General features: G+C 42.6%; 1 protein-coding gene and 2 non-coding genes across 5 annotated transcripts in view; 2 read left to right on the top strand and 1 right to left on the bottom strand.

Moving 5' to 3' along the window:
• LOC128604302 (cilia- and flagella-associated protein 251-like) overlaps positions 1-14246 on the bottom strand; it is a 90399-nt gene extending 76153 nt beyond the window's left edge. For 2 of the 3 annotated variants that reach the window (XM_053619335.1, XM_053619336.1), the window contains exon 1: positions 11322-14245. The gene's annotated coding sequence lies outside the window, so the exon portion shown is untranslated. Of the gene's footprint in view, positions 1-11321 lie in introns of all 3 variants that reach the window. The other variant, XM_053619334.1, reaches the window with a different exon arrangement.
• A 2125-nt stretch (positions 14247-16371) lies between these two features.
• Positions 16372-16443, top strand: trnaq-uug (transfer RNA glutamine (anticodon UUG)). The gene has a single exon. It is a non-coding gene; the product is annotated as a tRNA-Gln (tRNA).
• A 413-nt stretch (positions 16444-16856) lies between these two features.
• Positions 16857-16928, top strand: trnaq-uug (transfer RNA glutamine (anticodon UUG)). The gene has a single exon. It is a non-coding gene; the product is annotated as a tRNA-Gln (tRNA).
• Positions 16929-18469: the final 1541 nt, after the last annotated feature.

The raw sequence follows: 18469 nt of genomic DNA, 5'->3' as shown, positions 1-18469 counted from the left end.
GCGCTATCCGCCCTCTTCCGCATACATGAGCTCAGAGAAGGAGTTCAGATTGGCTAGTGTCTCTGTGATTGACCAGGGGAAATGAGCAAGCCCCTCCCACAGAGACAAATCCGCTCTGATTCGGACAGGTGTGAAAGCGGCGTTGGAGTTCCTACGGCTTTCCGAAAAAGAAAAAAAAATTCACTCCATTTCTATTTCATTTTATAACAAAGAAGTGATGAATCCTGACATGTAGCAGATTTCATCCTTAAAACTAGTTTCTGGTACAGATTCTATAGGGAAAAAATTCTGTCTCTCTCTCTCGCTCTCTCTATATACAAATAAAAACACTCCAGGAAGCGTTTCCTCCCTCTTTTCTACAGTCTCTCTCTCCTTAAAACAAAACAAAATCAAGGTATAGGCGAGTCGGCCATTTTGAGGGCTGCCTCAATGGCGAAATCCATCCAGTGCACTGGACGTTCACGTCCTAGAAAAAAAAAAAAAAAAAACCTATGAGTTCCATTTTATCCCGTCATTAAATACGAGATGTCAGGTAGAAAAAAAAGAAAGTTGGATACACCACCATACAGAAAATCGCGACTTTGCGATATATTCGGCGGAGCTTATGATTTTTCAATATTACAGGATTGCAGATTTGGGCCGAGACGCCTTCAGCCCTCTTCGATTCACGTCTGTCGAAAACGAGTACAGCTTAAAAAAAAAAAAAAAAAAAAAAAAAACGAGTGTGCGAAACTATTTCGTGTGATTTCGCCGATTCTAGTAGTTTTTAGCAATAAAAAATAAATAAATAAATAAATAAATAACACAGAAATCCTCGCAAATTTTGAAAAAAGTAGCAGCAAAATTAAGCAAGAAAAAAAACTCTGAAATCCTGTACGGACTCCATGGCAATCGTGTAACGGTAATTTTCAGGCGTTGGAACTGAAAGGAACGATGTACAAGGCGTGCGCCAGCTCAGACACATCGGACATCAAGCTCCGACTTTAGGCAGGAAAGAAGTCTGACCTGACTGTGGGAGCCAGGAGTCAGGGAAGTGAAAGAGTTGCTAGGTTTACTCTAGTAATACATTCCGACTACGTCTCTCTCTCAAAGAAAGAAAGAAAGAAAGAAAGAAAGAAGACACTGGATGGACGAGACGCGTCTACAAGCGCCACCAGCGGCTCGTTACGTCCTGGTCTGAACGCAGGGCTGGCTGTAACTAGCGAATGAAGATGCGCTGAACAGAATTATGGGATTCCCTATAAGGGAGCTCAGCTTGCCTTCCAAACGAGACATCATTCATCACAGAAGCAGGTAAATACCGCAGCGCTCTCTCAGAACACGTGTTCTTCAGCACGTGACACCTCTGCACATCACGCTGAGCCCAGATCCTTATCTGAACCTCTGTGAAGATAAACACACACAGCCACACAGCTGATCTCAGACCTGTGCGTGTAGAGGCTGGGGGGGGATTGTACGCCACTACCAAGTCAAGGTTTGAATTACAGACGCCCAATCAGGAGATCAAGACCAGGCTCCGGTTACGCACAAAATATGTGGAACCAAATGAACAAGAGAAGGGGGGGGAGAAGGAGGGGGGGGGATCATAAAGAAAAGGACAATACAGCACACTCCTCTCTTTGTGTCCTGGATTTCGGAGGCAAACGCTGCGGGGGGAATTAAACAGGCACATCGTTATCAGATGCTCCGTCACCACGGGGCGTGTTAAGACGCTGTCCGACTCCCCTTTTAGACAGGAAACGCTCTCTCGGGTGCGCGTTTCGTGGAGATTCCTAATTAGACACTACAAAGACGAAGGAAGCGAGCTCTTCTAAGAAAGTAAAACCCGTCTATGCACAAACAGACGAACTAGAAACATCCACGCGAGAGCGTATAATCGATCAGTTACGTACAGTAAACGCTGTACGTTTCGTAAACGGTGATACGAAAAGGACGCGTAAATAGGGAGCGAGATAAAAGTTTGTCATGATAACAGTAGGCGGGTTGAGGACGGTCATTTTCGACGGTCCCTTGTTTTGGATAAATATAAACGCAACTCTACTTCCAGTTGAGGATTGAGGGAACAGGTGAAACGCTGGATATTTCGGATAAACACGTTCCTAAAAGACATGACACTATTTGACCGCGTCCAATAATACGTCTACACGTTAGGAGTCATGGAGCTACAAGGCTACAAGGACTCCGTGGTTAGCCCGTTAGCGTTGCACCTCTGAGGCTGGGGGTTCGAATCCTGCCTCCGCCCTGTGTGCGCCGAGTTCGCATGTTCTCCCCGTGCTCCGGGGGTTTCCTCTGGGTACTCCGGTTTCCTCCGCCCGTTCCAAAGACGTACGTTGTAGGATGACTGACATTTCCAAATTTGTCCGTAGTGTACGGGTGTGTGCGAGTGTGCACTGCGACGGGTCGGCACCCCGTCCAGGGTGTCCCCCGCCTAGCGCCCCGAGTCCCCTGGGATAGGTTCCGGGCTCCCTGCGACCCTGTGTAGGATAAGCAGTACGGAAAATGGATGGAGAAATAAACAGGTAAACAATTACCTAGTTTAAAAAGAAAATCACAGACCCCTGGGTGTCCAAAGAAGAGTCAAATATATGTGTTGTGAATATTATACACACACACACACACACACACTTTTTAAAAGGATTTTGGACGTATTAATTAAATTGATGATTTGCCCTTCGTTCAGAGTCGCAAGCATAGACTCGTGTTCATATCTCATGGGCGTGCACTGTGTAGAGACCGCTACGCTGTCACTTATGGGCGTGGCCTGTCTGGGTTGTCTAAGGTTAGCGACGTAATACGTAGACACTACTGTAATATCTATCTACGGTGGATATAAAAAGTCTACACACCCCTGTCAAAATGGCAGGTTTTGGTGATTAAAAGAAGATCAAATCAATTTTTAAAGTTACAATAACCTGGTTGCACAAGTATGCACACCCCTTTTGTAAGTGGAGACGTGACTGTGTTCAGAATGAACCGGTCACATTCAAGAGTAACTATCACGCAGCCGTCATCGATGAAACGATTCCGATTAACCCCCCCAAATAAAGACCAGCTGTTTCTGTAGGAGTTTCTTCGGACGTCTTTGTTTCTTCTGAAGCCGTGGTCCACAAACAGCTGACAAACACGCACACACATATATATATAGCTATTCGTATAAATATAAAGCGAACAGCGTTCGTTAGTTTCATCAATATATACATGGAATGTGTACAAAATGTGTACAGTATCAGAGGGACCCTGTGTGTGTGTGTGTGTGTGTGTGTGAGAGCGCGTATCTTCGCTCCTAGGCGCCCGTCTCTGTCTATACCTCCTAAAATAAACCAGCGATACTCCAAGTTCACACACACTTCCCTCTCTTTCTCTGTCAGGAGAACAGGAGCCTCTTTGAGCGCGACGGGAAAAGGTAAGACGGGCTTTTTCTAAAACGTCTGAAGGACACACACTGGCCCTCATTGTCAGGATTGATCCAGAACGGGAAGAGAGAAGTGTGGGAACGCTCGAGTGTCTCTGCTCAGGACCACAGCAGACGCCGCGTCGGCGGACGCTCCGAAAGCTCGCGCAGTCGATTTTATACACCTAACGTATGTGGGTGTGTGTGTGGAGTTAGGAAATCCAAACGTTTCCAGACGCCTCGTGGGAATAAAAGCGAACGAGCGTCAACACGCTCTCTTCACATCCTCCTCACTGAGCTGACCCAATACCCACAATGTTTCTGATCAATACCATAAAGTCGAGGAGCCACTTCCTGACGGTGGGTTCGCAGCGTAGTGTGAACACACTCGACACGTGTCTAATCTGAAAGGAGCTCTAGCGTTGTGGTTATGCCTAGTGAATATACATATATATACACACACACACACACACACATATAGACCAGGCGTAACATTAAGACCACCTGCCTAATATCGTGTAGGTCCGCCTTGTGCCTCCAGAACAGCTCTGACCCATCGAGGCATGGACTCCACAAGACCTCTGAAGGTGTGCTGTGGTATCTAACACCAAGACGTTAGCATCAGATCCTTTACATCCTGTAAGTTGTGAGGTGAGGCCAGAACGTCGCACAGACGCTCGATCGGATTGAGATCTGGGGAACTTGGAGGCCGGGTCAACGCCTCGAACTCTCTGTCACGTTCCTCAAACCGTTCCTGAAAATTTTTTGCAGTGTGTCAGGGTGCATCATCCTGCTGAAAGAGCGTCAGTGTCGTTAGGGAATACCGCTGCCATGAAGGCGTGTACTTGGTCTACAACGACGTTTAGGTAGGTGGAACGTGTCGAAGTAAGATCCGCGCAAAAACGCATGACGGTCGGCAGGTGCCGATCGGTCGCGCAGATCGAATCGCACGACGTGCGTTACCCGGCCTTTGTGAAATTCGCAACAGGGACGAGCGTGATGGATTTTAAACCCATCGCGTTATCCGATGCCAAACTCTCCTGTGCAGGAAGCATCGGGTCCAGAAAACAAAACAAAACACGCAGATGCCTTTAAAATATCACGACTTCTCAAAATGGTGGAAAATTTAAACAGAACTAGAGCCTTAAGCTGTGTGAAGTTCTCGCTCCGTCAGTAACGCACTCACCCTCTCATGACTGAGAGTCAAACTAAATAAAATTCAAGTTTGTGTAATGAATAGGAATAGACACAAGGGCATAGAAGAGCATTTAACTATCACACACACACACACACACACACACACACACAATACCCTTAGCTACCTGGACTAAAAAGACAAAGACAATAGTTCACTGGCAGGCGAACAACATTGCCATGTGCACACACACACACACACACACACACACACACACACACACACACACACACACACACTCTGGAAACACTCAGGAGAGCAGCAGTGTTTATCTCCCACTCTGCAGATAGACTTTGATGTGCTGCAGGCAAGCGGAAACACACAGCCGTGTGGAGACACACACACACACACACACACACACACACACACACACACACGCCTGCTTGTCAGTAGATATGTCCCAAGACTCATCGCTCCCTGTTTGGATGAGCATTACGCTCAACGTTACAGTTAACACACCTGTGTGCACGAAGTCTTTCCATTGGCCCAGCACACATGACCTACAATTTTCACACAACACACATTCTGATATCATTTTTTTTTTATCTTTTTTTAATTGTCCGATCCATCTCACGGTTCACGAAGATTCGCCACGTTGCTATTTAGTGCAGATGTAAAACACGAGACTTTAACCGAATCGGAAGACTGAATCGATTAGACTCGGACGCGTACGTAGGTTCCACGTGAACGAACCACATTCGTGCATTTTTGTAAAAATCCGACAGCGGTTGAGCACGTGTTTTTAAAACGGAACCCCGCGCTCAAACTGAGCTCAGGATCGAACCCAGGTATACACACACACACACACACACACACACACACACACACTGATCTACACATGTCTATTAAAGAGAACCTTCCTGTAGTGGAAGACACTGAAAGGTCACAGAGAGAAAGGCGTTACCCTGGAAACGACCCTCTGCTGGGGGCCCCTTCATGGTAGAGAAAGGCAACACAGCATCCTGTGTGTGTGTGTGTGTGTGTGTGTGTGTGAGAAAGAGAGTGAGAGAGAGAGAGAGTACCCCTACAATCGCATAGACAACTACAGCAAGATAAACACAGTGAAGGGGATTTATAACACAATCAACAAGCTGTAATCAAAAGATAAGGACACACTGGCCCGGTTTTATTTAAAGAACGGGGATCTATCAAGGTCTGATCTTCACAATACGTTTGTGGAAGTGTATCATGCCACGAACAAAGGAGATTTCTAAGGACCTCGGAAAAAGAGTTGTTGAAGCTGGAAAAGGTCACAAAACCATCTCTAAAGATGTTGTGTAGAAATGGAGGAACTTCAAGACCATTGTTCACCTCCCCAGCAGTGGAGACCGACAAAGATCACTCCGAGAGCAAGACGTGTAATAGCCCAGGAGGTCACAAAGGAACCCAGGGTAACTTCTAAGCAGCTAAAAGCTTCTCTCACATTGGCTAATGTTAGGTTTAAATGAGAAGCGTCATGTTTGTAGAAAGGAAAACACTACTTATCCCATATGTGAAACATGGTGGGGGTGGGATCATGATTCGGGCCTGTTTTGCTGCATCTGGTCCAGGACGACTTGCCAGTTGACAGAAGAATGAATTCAAGGAAAATATCAGGACGTCTGTCCGTGAACTGAATCTGAAGAGAAAGCGGGTCATGCAGCAGGACAACGACCCTAAACACACGAGGCGTTCTACTAAAGAACGGTTCAAGAAGAATAAAGTGAGTGTTTTGGAACGGCCGAGTCAAAGTCCTGACCTTAATCCGATAGAAATGTTGTGGAAGAACCTGAAGCGAGCAGTTCATGTGACGAAACCCACCAACATCCCAGAGTTTTAGCTGTTCTGTCCTGAGGAACGGGATAAAACTCCTCAGGACCGATCAACACTTACCCCAAACGTTTAGTTGCTGCACAAGGGGATCACGCCAGATACCAAGAGCAAAGGTTCACATACTTCTGCCACTCACGGATATGTAATATTGGACCATTTTCCTCAATAAATACATTTCCAAGTATAATATTTTTGTCTCATCTGTTTAACTGGGTTCTCTTGATCTACCTTCAGGACTCGTCTGGAAATCTGACCATGTTTTAGGTCATATTTCTGCAGAAAATTATAAAGGGTTCACAAACTTTCAAGCCCCACTGTGGATGTTCTCACGGTCTTTCCCTCTCTCTCTCTCTCTCTCTCTCAGGAAGCAGGCTGTGCCTCTTTCCTGTTCCTGATGTCTGCATCATGTGTTTAAAAGGTGTTCAAGTTTCAGGATGATGTTTTAGGTTTTATTTAGAACATGAAGAAAGTTTTTACTGAGAATAAGAATAATAATGTTTATCCGTTCATCCACTTCAGGCAACAGAAGTCTGCGCTTGAGAGAGAAAGGTTACTTTAGGTCAGATGGGGGGGGGGGGGTGTGTGCGTGTGTGTGTGTGTGGAGAAGGGGGGCAGCAAGTCCTCAATGAAGAACAAAAAAAAAAAAAAAAAAAAAAGAAGCACAGGACAAGGCGGTTTCCCTTTCACACCCTCTCGCTCTCTCCATTCAAAACCAAACACTACACACACGCAAACAGGCAGAGGAAACACTGTGTGTGTGTGTGTGTGTTTGTCTGTCCTGGTGAATGTAACACTGTTCCAATATTTCGTATGCTCGACGTGACGACGGCTTATAAAGTTCACCATGAACGTGTGCGATCCTGATCCGAGGTCATGTTAGTAAACGGTAACCCCTTTTTTTTTATCTTTATAAAAATGCGCAGGTTCGGGTTTTTCAGTTCAGCTCTGAATTCAAGATCCGTTTATTCTTTAAACAACAACAATAATAACACTCTTTCTGGAACTGAATCCTTTTCTGAATGCTGAAGCCTCTCTCTCTCTCTCTCTCTCTCTCACACACACACACACACCTGCAGATGAAGAGAGCCCAGGTGAAAGCACACAGCAACTGCACGCTCTTTTCTTTCATCTCAGCAGAATAAACGCTTCTGGAAACAGCTGCTTCAAAAGGCAGCAGGGAAAAAAAAAAGTGTTGTGCTGCGATCCTCAGGTGTACTTCTAGACAGCAAAAACACACACACACAACTCAATGCTGTTTAGCACTAACAGAGTAAAGACACCATTTAAGGTGACAAACAGTGACGCTTCACGCTGTAAACTAACCATCTTAACATTACGCCTGATTCATAATTCATGTAACGGAACACGTTCTGTCGTGTGTGAGAGTGAGAGAGAGAGAGCATGTGTGGGTGAGAGAGTGTGTGAGTGAGCATGTGAGAGAGAGAGAGAGAGTGTGAGAGAGTGTGAGAGGGAGTGCGTGTGAGAGAAATCATGTAAGAGAGAGTGTGAGAGGGTGTGAGAGAGAGAGTGTGTGTGTGAGAGAGTGAGAGAGAAAGAGTGTGTGTGTGTGCGAGAGAGCAAGAGTGTGTGAGAGAGAGCAAGAGGGTGTGAGAGAGAGAGTGAAAGAGAAAGTGTGTATGTGTGTGAGAGAGAGAGAGAGCAAGAGTGTGTGGGAGAGAGAGAGCGTGTGAGAGAGAGAGAGTGTGTGTGTGTGTGAGAGAGAGAGAGCAAGAGTGTATGTGAGAGAGAGCAAGAGTGTGTGTGTGTGTGTGTGTGTGTGAGAGAGAGAGAGAGAGAGAGAGAGAGAGAGAGAGAGAGAGAGAGAGAGCGTGAGTGTGTAATCATGCATGGCTCAGTACCGTGCGCCATCTTTCAACCTTTGATGAATCACGTGACTTAGAAGCCAGTCATCCTCACGCATCTTTATCTCCTAAACTGGGACAGGAACATGGTGAGAGATCGGACGTCGTCTGGTGAGGACAAGTGACGGTACTGTACTGTACTATACTATACAATACAGTACTATACGACACTGTACTATACTATACACTACTGTACTGTACTATACTGTACACTACAGTACTATACTATACTGTACTATACTATACACTACTGTACTGTACTATACACTACTGTACTGTACTATATTATACACTACACTACTGTACTATACTATACACTACACTACTATACTGTACTATACTATACTGTACTATACTATACACTACAGTACTATACTATACTGTACTATACACTACAGTACTGTACTATATTATACACTACACTACTATACTGTACTATACTATACACTACTGTACTGTACTATACTGTACACTACAGTACTATACTATACTGTACTATACTATACACTACTGTACTGTACTATATTATACACTACACTACTATACTGTACTATACTGTACTATACTATACACTACAGTACTGTACTATACTGTACTATATTATAAACTACACTACTATACTATACTGTACTATACTATACACTACTGTACTGTACTATACTGTACTATATTATACACTACACTACTATACTATACTGTACTATACTATACACTACAGTACTATACTTTTCTATACTATACACTACTATACTATTCTATACTATACACTACTTACTATACTGTACTATACACTACTGTACTATACTTTTCTATACTATACACTACTGTACTATACTATACTTTACTGTACTATACACTACTGTACTATACTTTTCTATACTATACACTACTGTACTATACTATACACTACCATACTATACTACACTATTGTACTATACTGTTCTGTACTATACTATACTGTACTTCGTATCTGGTTATTATTAGCTAGAGTGCAGAAGTACAGGAGTATTTATTATACAGGGGGAAACAGCGGGGTGAATTTGCTATTTATAACACAATCTGAAAAAACTGGACGTGGCCTCACTTCATTAAAAATCTTCTCATATAAATCAATGCAGCCGTGCTCTCGTCTGCTATCAAACGGTTGAGCGCTGCCGTAGGTTTACACGTGTCCTGTCGCAAAATGCGGTGAGAACTCCCACCCCATGTTAGTGTGATTAAGGTCTGTACATGTCTGTAACGCACTTCCATAGAGCGACTAAAACAGGAATACCCCACACGTCTTAATTCCATTTGTGTTTACTTCGAGTGTGACATTAGTCGGATTAAGGTCATCAGAGACCGCTGTTTACATGGGAGTTTCTTAATCAGAGTATCGTATTAATATTGGATTATTGTTGTCCGTGTAAACGTACTGACTGTGATTAATCGCTACAATCGATGGTTTAAAAACGATTAGCACGTTATCACACGGCTGACACGACCGACGGGCCGCTGGAGTAAATAATCGAATGAAGCAAATATCGCCATGTATCACAGTGTCGATAGGGCGTGCGGGAAAAGCCCAACAGCACCGGGCGTGCGGGAAAAGCCCAACAGCACCGGGCGTGCGGGAAAAGCCAACGTACGAGGACTAAAAGTGACATCTGCTAGATCGAGATCCCAAACACGTCCCAATTTGCCTAGTATCCTCCTCGCGTGAAGGACGGAGGAGGAGTTATGTCAAAGTTTGCTTTGCCGATTTTAACCTGCAAACATGGCCGATGAGTAACGTCAACCATGCGTATTTTCTAAATGAAATGTAAGGGAAAAATAAAGTGAGGGAACGGTAAATGGAACGATGTAGGATAAATTATATAAGGAATAACGAATTAATAAAGGCTGAAATGCAACGAGGAGTTTGTTTACGCCGACAGTGTTCTCTACCGTTACGTGACGTGTTCGGTTGTGTGTCCCGGTACTTGTGAACTCTTTTGTAAAGAAAAACGAGTACATACTTTAGTGCATGGTATAAGTAGGCGAATTGGGATGTGACACGTGTGAAGCTCAGAAACGACGTGCAGCGGCCATCTTGCGTGCGCGTGGGCGTCGTTAAAGTCCAAGACGGTGTTTATGGTTACAGCAGCAGCTCTTAGGTACAAGTCCAGTGTGCCAAAGCGAGATTATGTGCATACTCTTCCTCTTCCAGACCTGTGCGATATGAACTGCTGATAAAACTCGGACAGGCTTTGACAACAATAATTACACAACACACACACAAACACAAACAGGTCATAGGCAACAAGTCAGCATGAGCATCATTTCAAAACAAGCTTCAGCTTCAACATGATAAGTCTGAACGACGAACTATTTCCCGAGCTGCAAATATTGAACATCCGGAAAATTCTGTGACTACAGCCCGGTTCGGACAGGATTAGTTTATCATCGGGTGGCATCCATTTTAACCAGCAACCAATCACTTCTCATACGGACGCCGGAGTACTGAAGAGACGCTGGCCGTTTTTTCAGTTTGGACCTCGAACAAGACTACACCGACAACGTGCTTTTAAAAACAAAACACACACAGGATAAAAAAATCTTAAAGCGTACGAGAAGCATCCGTTTTTTCATTCAGGAAGTGTTTAATATCTGACGGAGGGTCGCTGATATGCTGCTACGGGACTGAATACGCAACTAGGAGCGGTCGAATGTAGGTTTTTTTCCCCTAACGCGAGGCGACAAAATCATGGACATGTGTAGATAGATACCTGGACTGAATCGATCGTCAGAGTCAAAGTCGGTGCGTGCTTTGACTCCGTGAGGACGGAGGAAAAACAGAGACGTGACCGATCTGGACGGAAATAAAACCACAAAGGGGATCCTGTAAAACAGGAAGTTATCCCTTGGATGTACGTTTAATCCCGTCTGAGTAGGGCTTTAGGAGCTTTACGCAGGCGGCACGATCAGGGTTCGATCCTGAATCTCAAATCTCAGGTAGCTGTCTGCTCGGAGTTTGACACGATCTCTCTCTTTCTCCCGGTGTCCGTCTGGGTTTCATCCGGGTTCTCCGGTTTCCTCCTACCTTCAAAAAAGACGTGCGATGCTAAATAGCTCCGAGGTGTCAACGATGGTGTGTGACCGTGGACCAGAGCCCCATCCGGGACGTATTCCCGCTCCGGATCCACCGGGATGAAGCTCTTACTGAAAGTCAGTGAGATGCTTTAAGCATGGAGTGACCTGAGAAGCTCAAACGTCCATCAGCATGTGCATCACACACACACACACACACACACACACACACAATGCAGCTTAAAGTGTGTTATATTAAAGCACTTGCTATGTAGACAACCTAAATATCATACACCAAAAAAAAAACAAAACAAACATGCGTTTAGAAAGCATTTTAATGCTAAACTAGGATATATATTTTAGCTAACTGACTAATATCAGGCACCCAAGCTAAGCTAAACAGCAACAACGCATTCAAAGTGTGTGTTCTCGCTCTTTACATACTTAATGTAACCTGACCAAAGCTATAAAAGTGTGTGTTCATCATTGTTCCTCAATAATGACTGTTTAATACACTATAATTAACTCCAAGTTTACACATTAGCTCCAGGCAGTGTATACTAGCTAGCCACTACTAGCCCAGGAGCTAACACATGAACCTAGGAGTTAGTTATAAGTTTGGCTGAAATTTAAACATGGATAGAACATCAACTTTGCAGTGAGTAAAGTTGTGGAGGGGGGAATATTCTTCTTGAGACAAAAAACAAGACAAGAACCATGTAGCTAGCATTAGCTTGTAATAAGCTATGTCTATTTGTGAGAGTGTCTTTCCAGTTTGTTTGGGGTTTTTTTTTTATGTGAGAACAGATGAATATAAAAGAATAAGAAAAGCAGACTTAGTTTCACCAAAAACAAAATGCAAAACTAGTCCCAGCTAGGAAGATGTATAGACTATGCTAGCTAGCAAGCTAGCTAGCTAGGCTAACCACATAGACTGTCCTTTATCAGTTCCTTTTAACGTTAGCTTAGCCAGCATGAAGGTATCTGGCTAGCCGCTAGCTGAGCCTGATCACAATTGGCTACCTATAGATACCATAGTGCACTCCACAAGTCCATTAATTGATATTAATGTAGGACACCTATATAGGGAACAAGCCACAATTCGGGTTACAGCCCCGTCCTGTTTGCTTTGATGATGTACTCGTTTAAAAAACAAGTGCTTTTTTGAGATGTATAAACAAAGTTTGTTTACTGTGAGGTGTTTACAAAGTCAGTGCTGCTGGTGGATAATGTTTGAAGTTTGTTTACCTTAAATAATAAGGCGGAAAAAAACAAGGGCAGCGCGTGGCTCAGCAGATGGGGTTCCTTCCGGTGCACATACGCCGGTCTTCGAAAATTTCCCCGCGGCTCGTAGCCTAGGCAACACGCGTTCACGGGCTAGTAATGCTAGTGATAATCACAATCATGTAAGCTAATACAGGAGACTAAAGCCCGGTCGCGCTCGCTCACTCGCACCGCTTATCCTATTTATATCCATCCACATAGGTGTGTACGGCAAATACACATTCCACCCGGCTGCAAAGGGTAAAAAAAAAAAAAGAATCCGTTACGAGGTAAAAAACAAACAAAAAAATAATAATAATAAAATAACGCCGTGAAGCTTAATAATAATAATAAAATTATATATAAAAAAAATAATAATAATAATCCGTCGCAGGTCAACACGGCGCTGAACACAAGACTCTCTCTCGCACACAGCACAAAACGCTCCTGGATTCTTTTCCACGGACTCCAGTCTCAGGATGATGACGTCGCCGAAACGCGACCACGCCCCCCCACCGCTGGAAATTGTCCATCATTTCCACGCATGCGCGTCGCCATCGTCCCGAGGCACCCCCCCTTTCTCCCATACCTTCTCCAACAGCCCTACACACTGCGCATGCGCATTATTTAATCACCTGAGTAGACACGGCGGTCTCGCGGCAAGAGCAAACCGAAATAACTAAGCAAAAAATGATTCTACAAAACACTATAAGAAGGGACAGATAAGAAGTAAAATGACATAAATTACATATTTAACACTGACACCTTAAATGTTACACACACAATAAAGCCAGTCAGAAGCATTCCCTGCTGAAAAAAAAAAACAATAGAAACCGTCTTAGTATTTGTTTTTAATGCTTATAATGGGAATTGTATTGGTTTTAATTTAAACTGTAATGGTCCCTCTTTAACAGTAGTCAATTTGTTGCCTTCTCTTGGTGGCATGTTATGTCTAGTGGATACCATTAAGGACCAATAAAGGTAATGGTAATGGATTTAATGGTTAGCTGATGGTTTGTAATCGTATTTGTAGTGGAAACACTTAGTGTATCAGTGTTTGATTCGGTTAAACTAAAAGTTTAATCAAATTAAACACTGTTAATGCGTACAAAATGTATACACAGGTTTGAAAGCATTCATAAAGTTCCTAAAAGATTACTTACTAATTTCTTATTAAAAATGACAGAAATGAATCAGCTGATGAATCATGGATCCAAAATATCATTTACATCATTCACTGCTTAAACAAACAAACAAACAAACAAACAAAACGAAAACGCTACAGAATTGTGTAAATATGACAGCATACAGAAAATATTTACCTTGAATACCATTTTAATAACTCTGATAAACATTTTAAATTGAATAATAAACCCTGCCATACAAACAGATCTGACATCTAAAGTGTTCATTCAGGTCTTTCTCACATATTTTGCTAATATTTACTTTATTCACAGTACACTACAGAAGCAGTAATACAAAAGCAGACAATATACTTCATGGGAATAAATAAATAAATAAATAAATAAACGAAGAAATTTCTCACTGTCTAATCTATTTCCACAACCCAGTGTGCAAATGTTTGTATATTGTATTTCCAAACCTATTACACTCAATTAATGTATGCTTTGTAATATAGATTTTGAAGAAGAAAAAAAAATAATAACTTGCTTCCAAAAAAATACTTGTTAACAATGTTTAAAGGTTGAGAAAAGTTATTTTTCCACAGGGGTCCTGTGTTTGGCTGTACTTTTGGCATTATTTCCTCATGTTAAGTCCCACATTAAGTATCTTAATCTAGCAGAAATGCACTGAAGCCCTGAAGAATTTGTGTGTGTGTGTGTGTGTGTGTGTGTGTATGTGAAGTATGGCATTTAGCCTGGCACTGGGCCATCTGCAGCTGAGCAGGAGGTCTGAGACCAAAAAAAGCTGGAATACTTTAGAAGACTGCAACGCAAACTCACTCTGTACACTGAGAAAGAGCTCGATGTCCTAATATGTACGGGGGGGGGGGCCCAGAGTGAATCATTGTTGAGTAATTTAGTCATACATATAGAGCTTGGGGACAATTGTGGCACTGGGAAACAGGAAGTAGGATGTTGAGTGGCTATTTACGCACGGATAAAAATAATGATTCGGTTAAAAATAATATTGCCAGTTCCTACAGTTTAACTTCTTCCTCAATAACAGAACTACCAGCAATCTGTGAGGGGAGGTAAGGGGGATAAACCCTGCTAGCACACGTGGCTACCGGTTTTAAAACCAGTTAGTCGAATGCTAGCTAGCTAGGTTCGATGGTGTAATTGTTAGCACTATCTGAGTTCAAATCTGAGTGGAACTTGTAAAGTCTACTAAACCAAAATTCTGTAGATGAATATGGACCAAGTTTCCTTTTGTTTGGTTCAACAGTGAAAACCTTCTTAATATTAGAACTCCTTAGTCCCTGACGTTGGTGATAAGTGTGGTCTTGAGTCCATGACCAGTCCTTTGATCCAAGTTCAAATAATGGTCAAATCTACAACAGGATTTGCTGAGTACAATAAAGGTCTTCCATAGTTTAGTTTTAGTCAAAAAAGTTCAGTTGGTAAAGAGTTAGACTGCTGTTTTAAAGGTCCTTGGTTCACTCCTGGGTTTCAAGAGTATTAGCTCTCTAAATATCATAGCTTCATAGAACCTGACATTAGTTATCAGTCAGTGTTTAACGTATTGGTCAGTATTTGCTAGTATTCAGTAAGTGGCACTTCACAAGCCATGGGTCCATGGTGTTATGGTTAGTGCTCTGGACTTTGACTCTGGTGAGCTGACTTCAGCTCCTGGTTGAACCTATAATGAGTTTACTCAAGGTTCTTTAGAGAAAATTTTGTGAGGCAGATTCTAGTCTTGGTTCATAGAGTAAAGAGCTTGTTGCCATAATTACTTACTTATTTATGAATGTTGAGGTTCCATGGTGTAACAGTCAGCAGTCTGTACTTTGAATCCAGTGAGTTCAAATCTCAGTGGAACCGGTAAATTGTTTGCTAAAGGATCTTTACTGTTGTAGAAAAAAAAAATTCTGTAATATAATTGGTGAATACATTAAATTCTTCTTAGCTTTAGCAGAAAAAAATTGCAGTAGACTGGAAATCTAAAGCTCCCTGGATACATCTCAGTTTTTGGCACCAACGGTTGTGTTTACGTTATAACTTCCCTGACATTGGTGATAAGTGAGATATCGGTCAGTACATGCTAGGATTCGTATAAAGTTTGTTAGTGTGTTGGTTTCATGGTGTAATAGGCCCCATTCACACCCCGCTTCAAAGATCCCTCATATAATCATGCTCTTTGTACTCTATGTATGGTTGAGTATGCTAAAATTCTAGTCAAGATAAATATGGATAAATTTTCCAATTTTGTGGTTCATACATTCAAATTCTTAGAGAGAACAGAGAGATTTCAGTCAGTAAAAGTCATTGTGCAACGTTCACAACGTAAAATTATTTTCCCTCGTATTTTGCTTATGGGTGGGAACGAGTGCTTGAATGTTGGATAGTTAGTGACGTGATGCTGCTGCAAATGAGTTAAAATGATTTTCACCTTCTTTCATTGCTAGGTTATTGTATCCTGAACAGAGTCCACTCATTGACACAACTTGTATAGAGTGCATGTTAGTTAGATACTAGTTCAACAGCAGGTTGACGGGACACAGCCGGAAATAGTGATCTGCAAAGGTAACCTAATTTCACTAATTAATTGGTGAATTTAGGTTGATATGGTGAAGATCTTCTGTCCGTTATCCGACATAGCTCTGCTGTTAATATCTTGGTTCCATGGTGTAATGGTTAGCACTCTGGACTTTGAATCCAGTGATCCGAGTTCAAATCTCGGTGGAACCTGTACAGCTTTTGCTTAAGGTTTTTTACTATCGTGGAAAAATTCTCCAGCAGAATTGGTGAATGCGGTAAAAACCTTCTTGGCCTTAAACTTAGCAGAAATTGAGCCTTTGACTGGTTGCAACTGAGTTTCAGCAGCAACGACAGTGTTTACATTATAACCTCCCTGACATTGGTGATAAGTGAGGACAGTGAGATATCGGTCAGTATATGCTAGGATACGGTAGGTGGAAAGTAAAGTTTGTTAGACTTTTGATTCTACTGTGTAATAGGCCCCATTTACACCTTGCATTAACATGAGCCCTGGGTTATCGAGTCACGAGTGGACAGCCGAGACGCATAGCCGTTCACGCCCGGCGTGCCAGTGAACGCTCGTGATCGGATTTCATACATCGTATTAGCAGGACACCAGTCAAGGTTCCATGGTGTAATGGTTAGCACTCTGGACTTTGAATCCAGTGATCCGAGTTCAAATCTCGGTGGAACCTCTAAAGTCTTTGCTCAAGGTTCTTCTCTCAAATGGAAAATCATGTAAGTGTTTGATCCCCGAATTCTAGTCAAGACAAACATTTTATTTGGTGAACAAATGAAGCGTGGAGTGATGGACACGTCATGCACGTGGGGACAGAAAGAGAAGGGGCTTGTAGCAGAGCTGACATGGGTAAAGATAAAGTTTGGTTCTGTCTTCATCTCAAATTGTAAATGTATAAATGTAAATAAACATAGAACATCAAACACTATGTGTTAGGTTGGCGACATAATGTCACATATTAAAAAAAAATTGTTTACCAACCAACAGCCTGGTCTCCATTAAAATACTTTTAAGCATTAGGTCATAGAATGAATTGAGACACTGTTTAAATGAACGATGTCGAGTGATTGATGTTAAACGTGATATAAGCCGATGTAAATGCTTCGGGAATAATTAACTTGATAAGGTAAATTGATGAACAGAGAGAGAGAGAGCGTCTGATAGAGTATGCTGCTGTCAGTGTCAGATTATAACACGATTCATGACGCTTACTAAAGACAAAGTGGACGCAAAGCGGGGACTCAACTAGACTCCTGTTTTTGTCCTTTTTACTCAGCACTTGCTTTGTTGGACCTTCTTCTGAACAGCTACTCCTATGTTGTTACTTTGAATAGGGGCACTGAATTGCTACTGTGATTTATAGCAGAATTACTTTTACGGATTTGTCTACATACGTAGCACGTCTGATACGGGTGTTCATTATTCAGTGCGCTTAAGACTGTGGTTAACTTTCATATCTAGTCTTGAAGCGCGAATGGACCACTTTATACTTCAGTTTAGCAGTACAGATTACCTACTGTATGTTATATTATTTATGCCAACATTGTGGAAGCGAAGAAGACTATCTTGGTGGAGATAACCTCGGGAAAAAGTGCATCCTGTAAGCGCAGATTTAAGCTCAGATTAATGGGGACTCAGTGGCAGGAAGACAGAAGTTTGGAGGGGGGGAAATCAGACAAATGAAATCCATCTGGTGCTGATTATCAGCACGCAACAGCAGGAAGTCTCTCTGCTAACTTCTCATAGCGAGCTCTAATCTATTCCAGCGTCGGAGGTAAACAATGTGCATTTCTGCTCTCATTTCTCGGCTTTTTCCTTTTTTCTTTTTGTGCTGTCGCAGCATCCCTTCGTGTATGCCTAGACGAGGAAGAAGTGATCGTTTGGCACGGTAACAAGAATATCAGAGCCTTATTCAAGCTGCATTGGCTGTCTATTATGTTCTGTGTTGACTACAAAGTCCTGCTTTTGATATTTAAAGCTCTGTACAGTCTAGCTCCAGCATATCTTGCTGAACTCCTGAAACAGTTTACCCCACCCGTCAAAGCTGTGCACGTTGTCACACTGATCAACAGATGTATTTCACAGTGAAATATGTCAATCGAAACAAAGCAGACTGAACGGTGTTTTATCAAACGTTTTATCAGGTTACTTGTAACGTAGACGCCGTAGTTCCTCATCGAATTTTTTTTTGGAGCAGAATGAAAAAAAATTCGATGA

Source organism: Ictalurus furcatus, chromosome 29 (assembly GCF_023375685.1).
Source record: "Ictalurus furcatus strain D&B chromosome 29, Billie_1.0, whole genome shotgun sequence".
Classification (NCBI taxonomy): Eukaryota; Metazoa; Chordata; class Actinopteri; order Siluriformes; family Ictaluridae; genus Ictalurus; species Ictalurus furcatus.
Note: the sequence above shows the minus strand (reverse complement) of the source record. Positions and strands in the feature narration are given on the sequence as shown.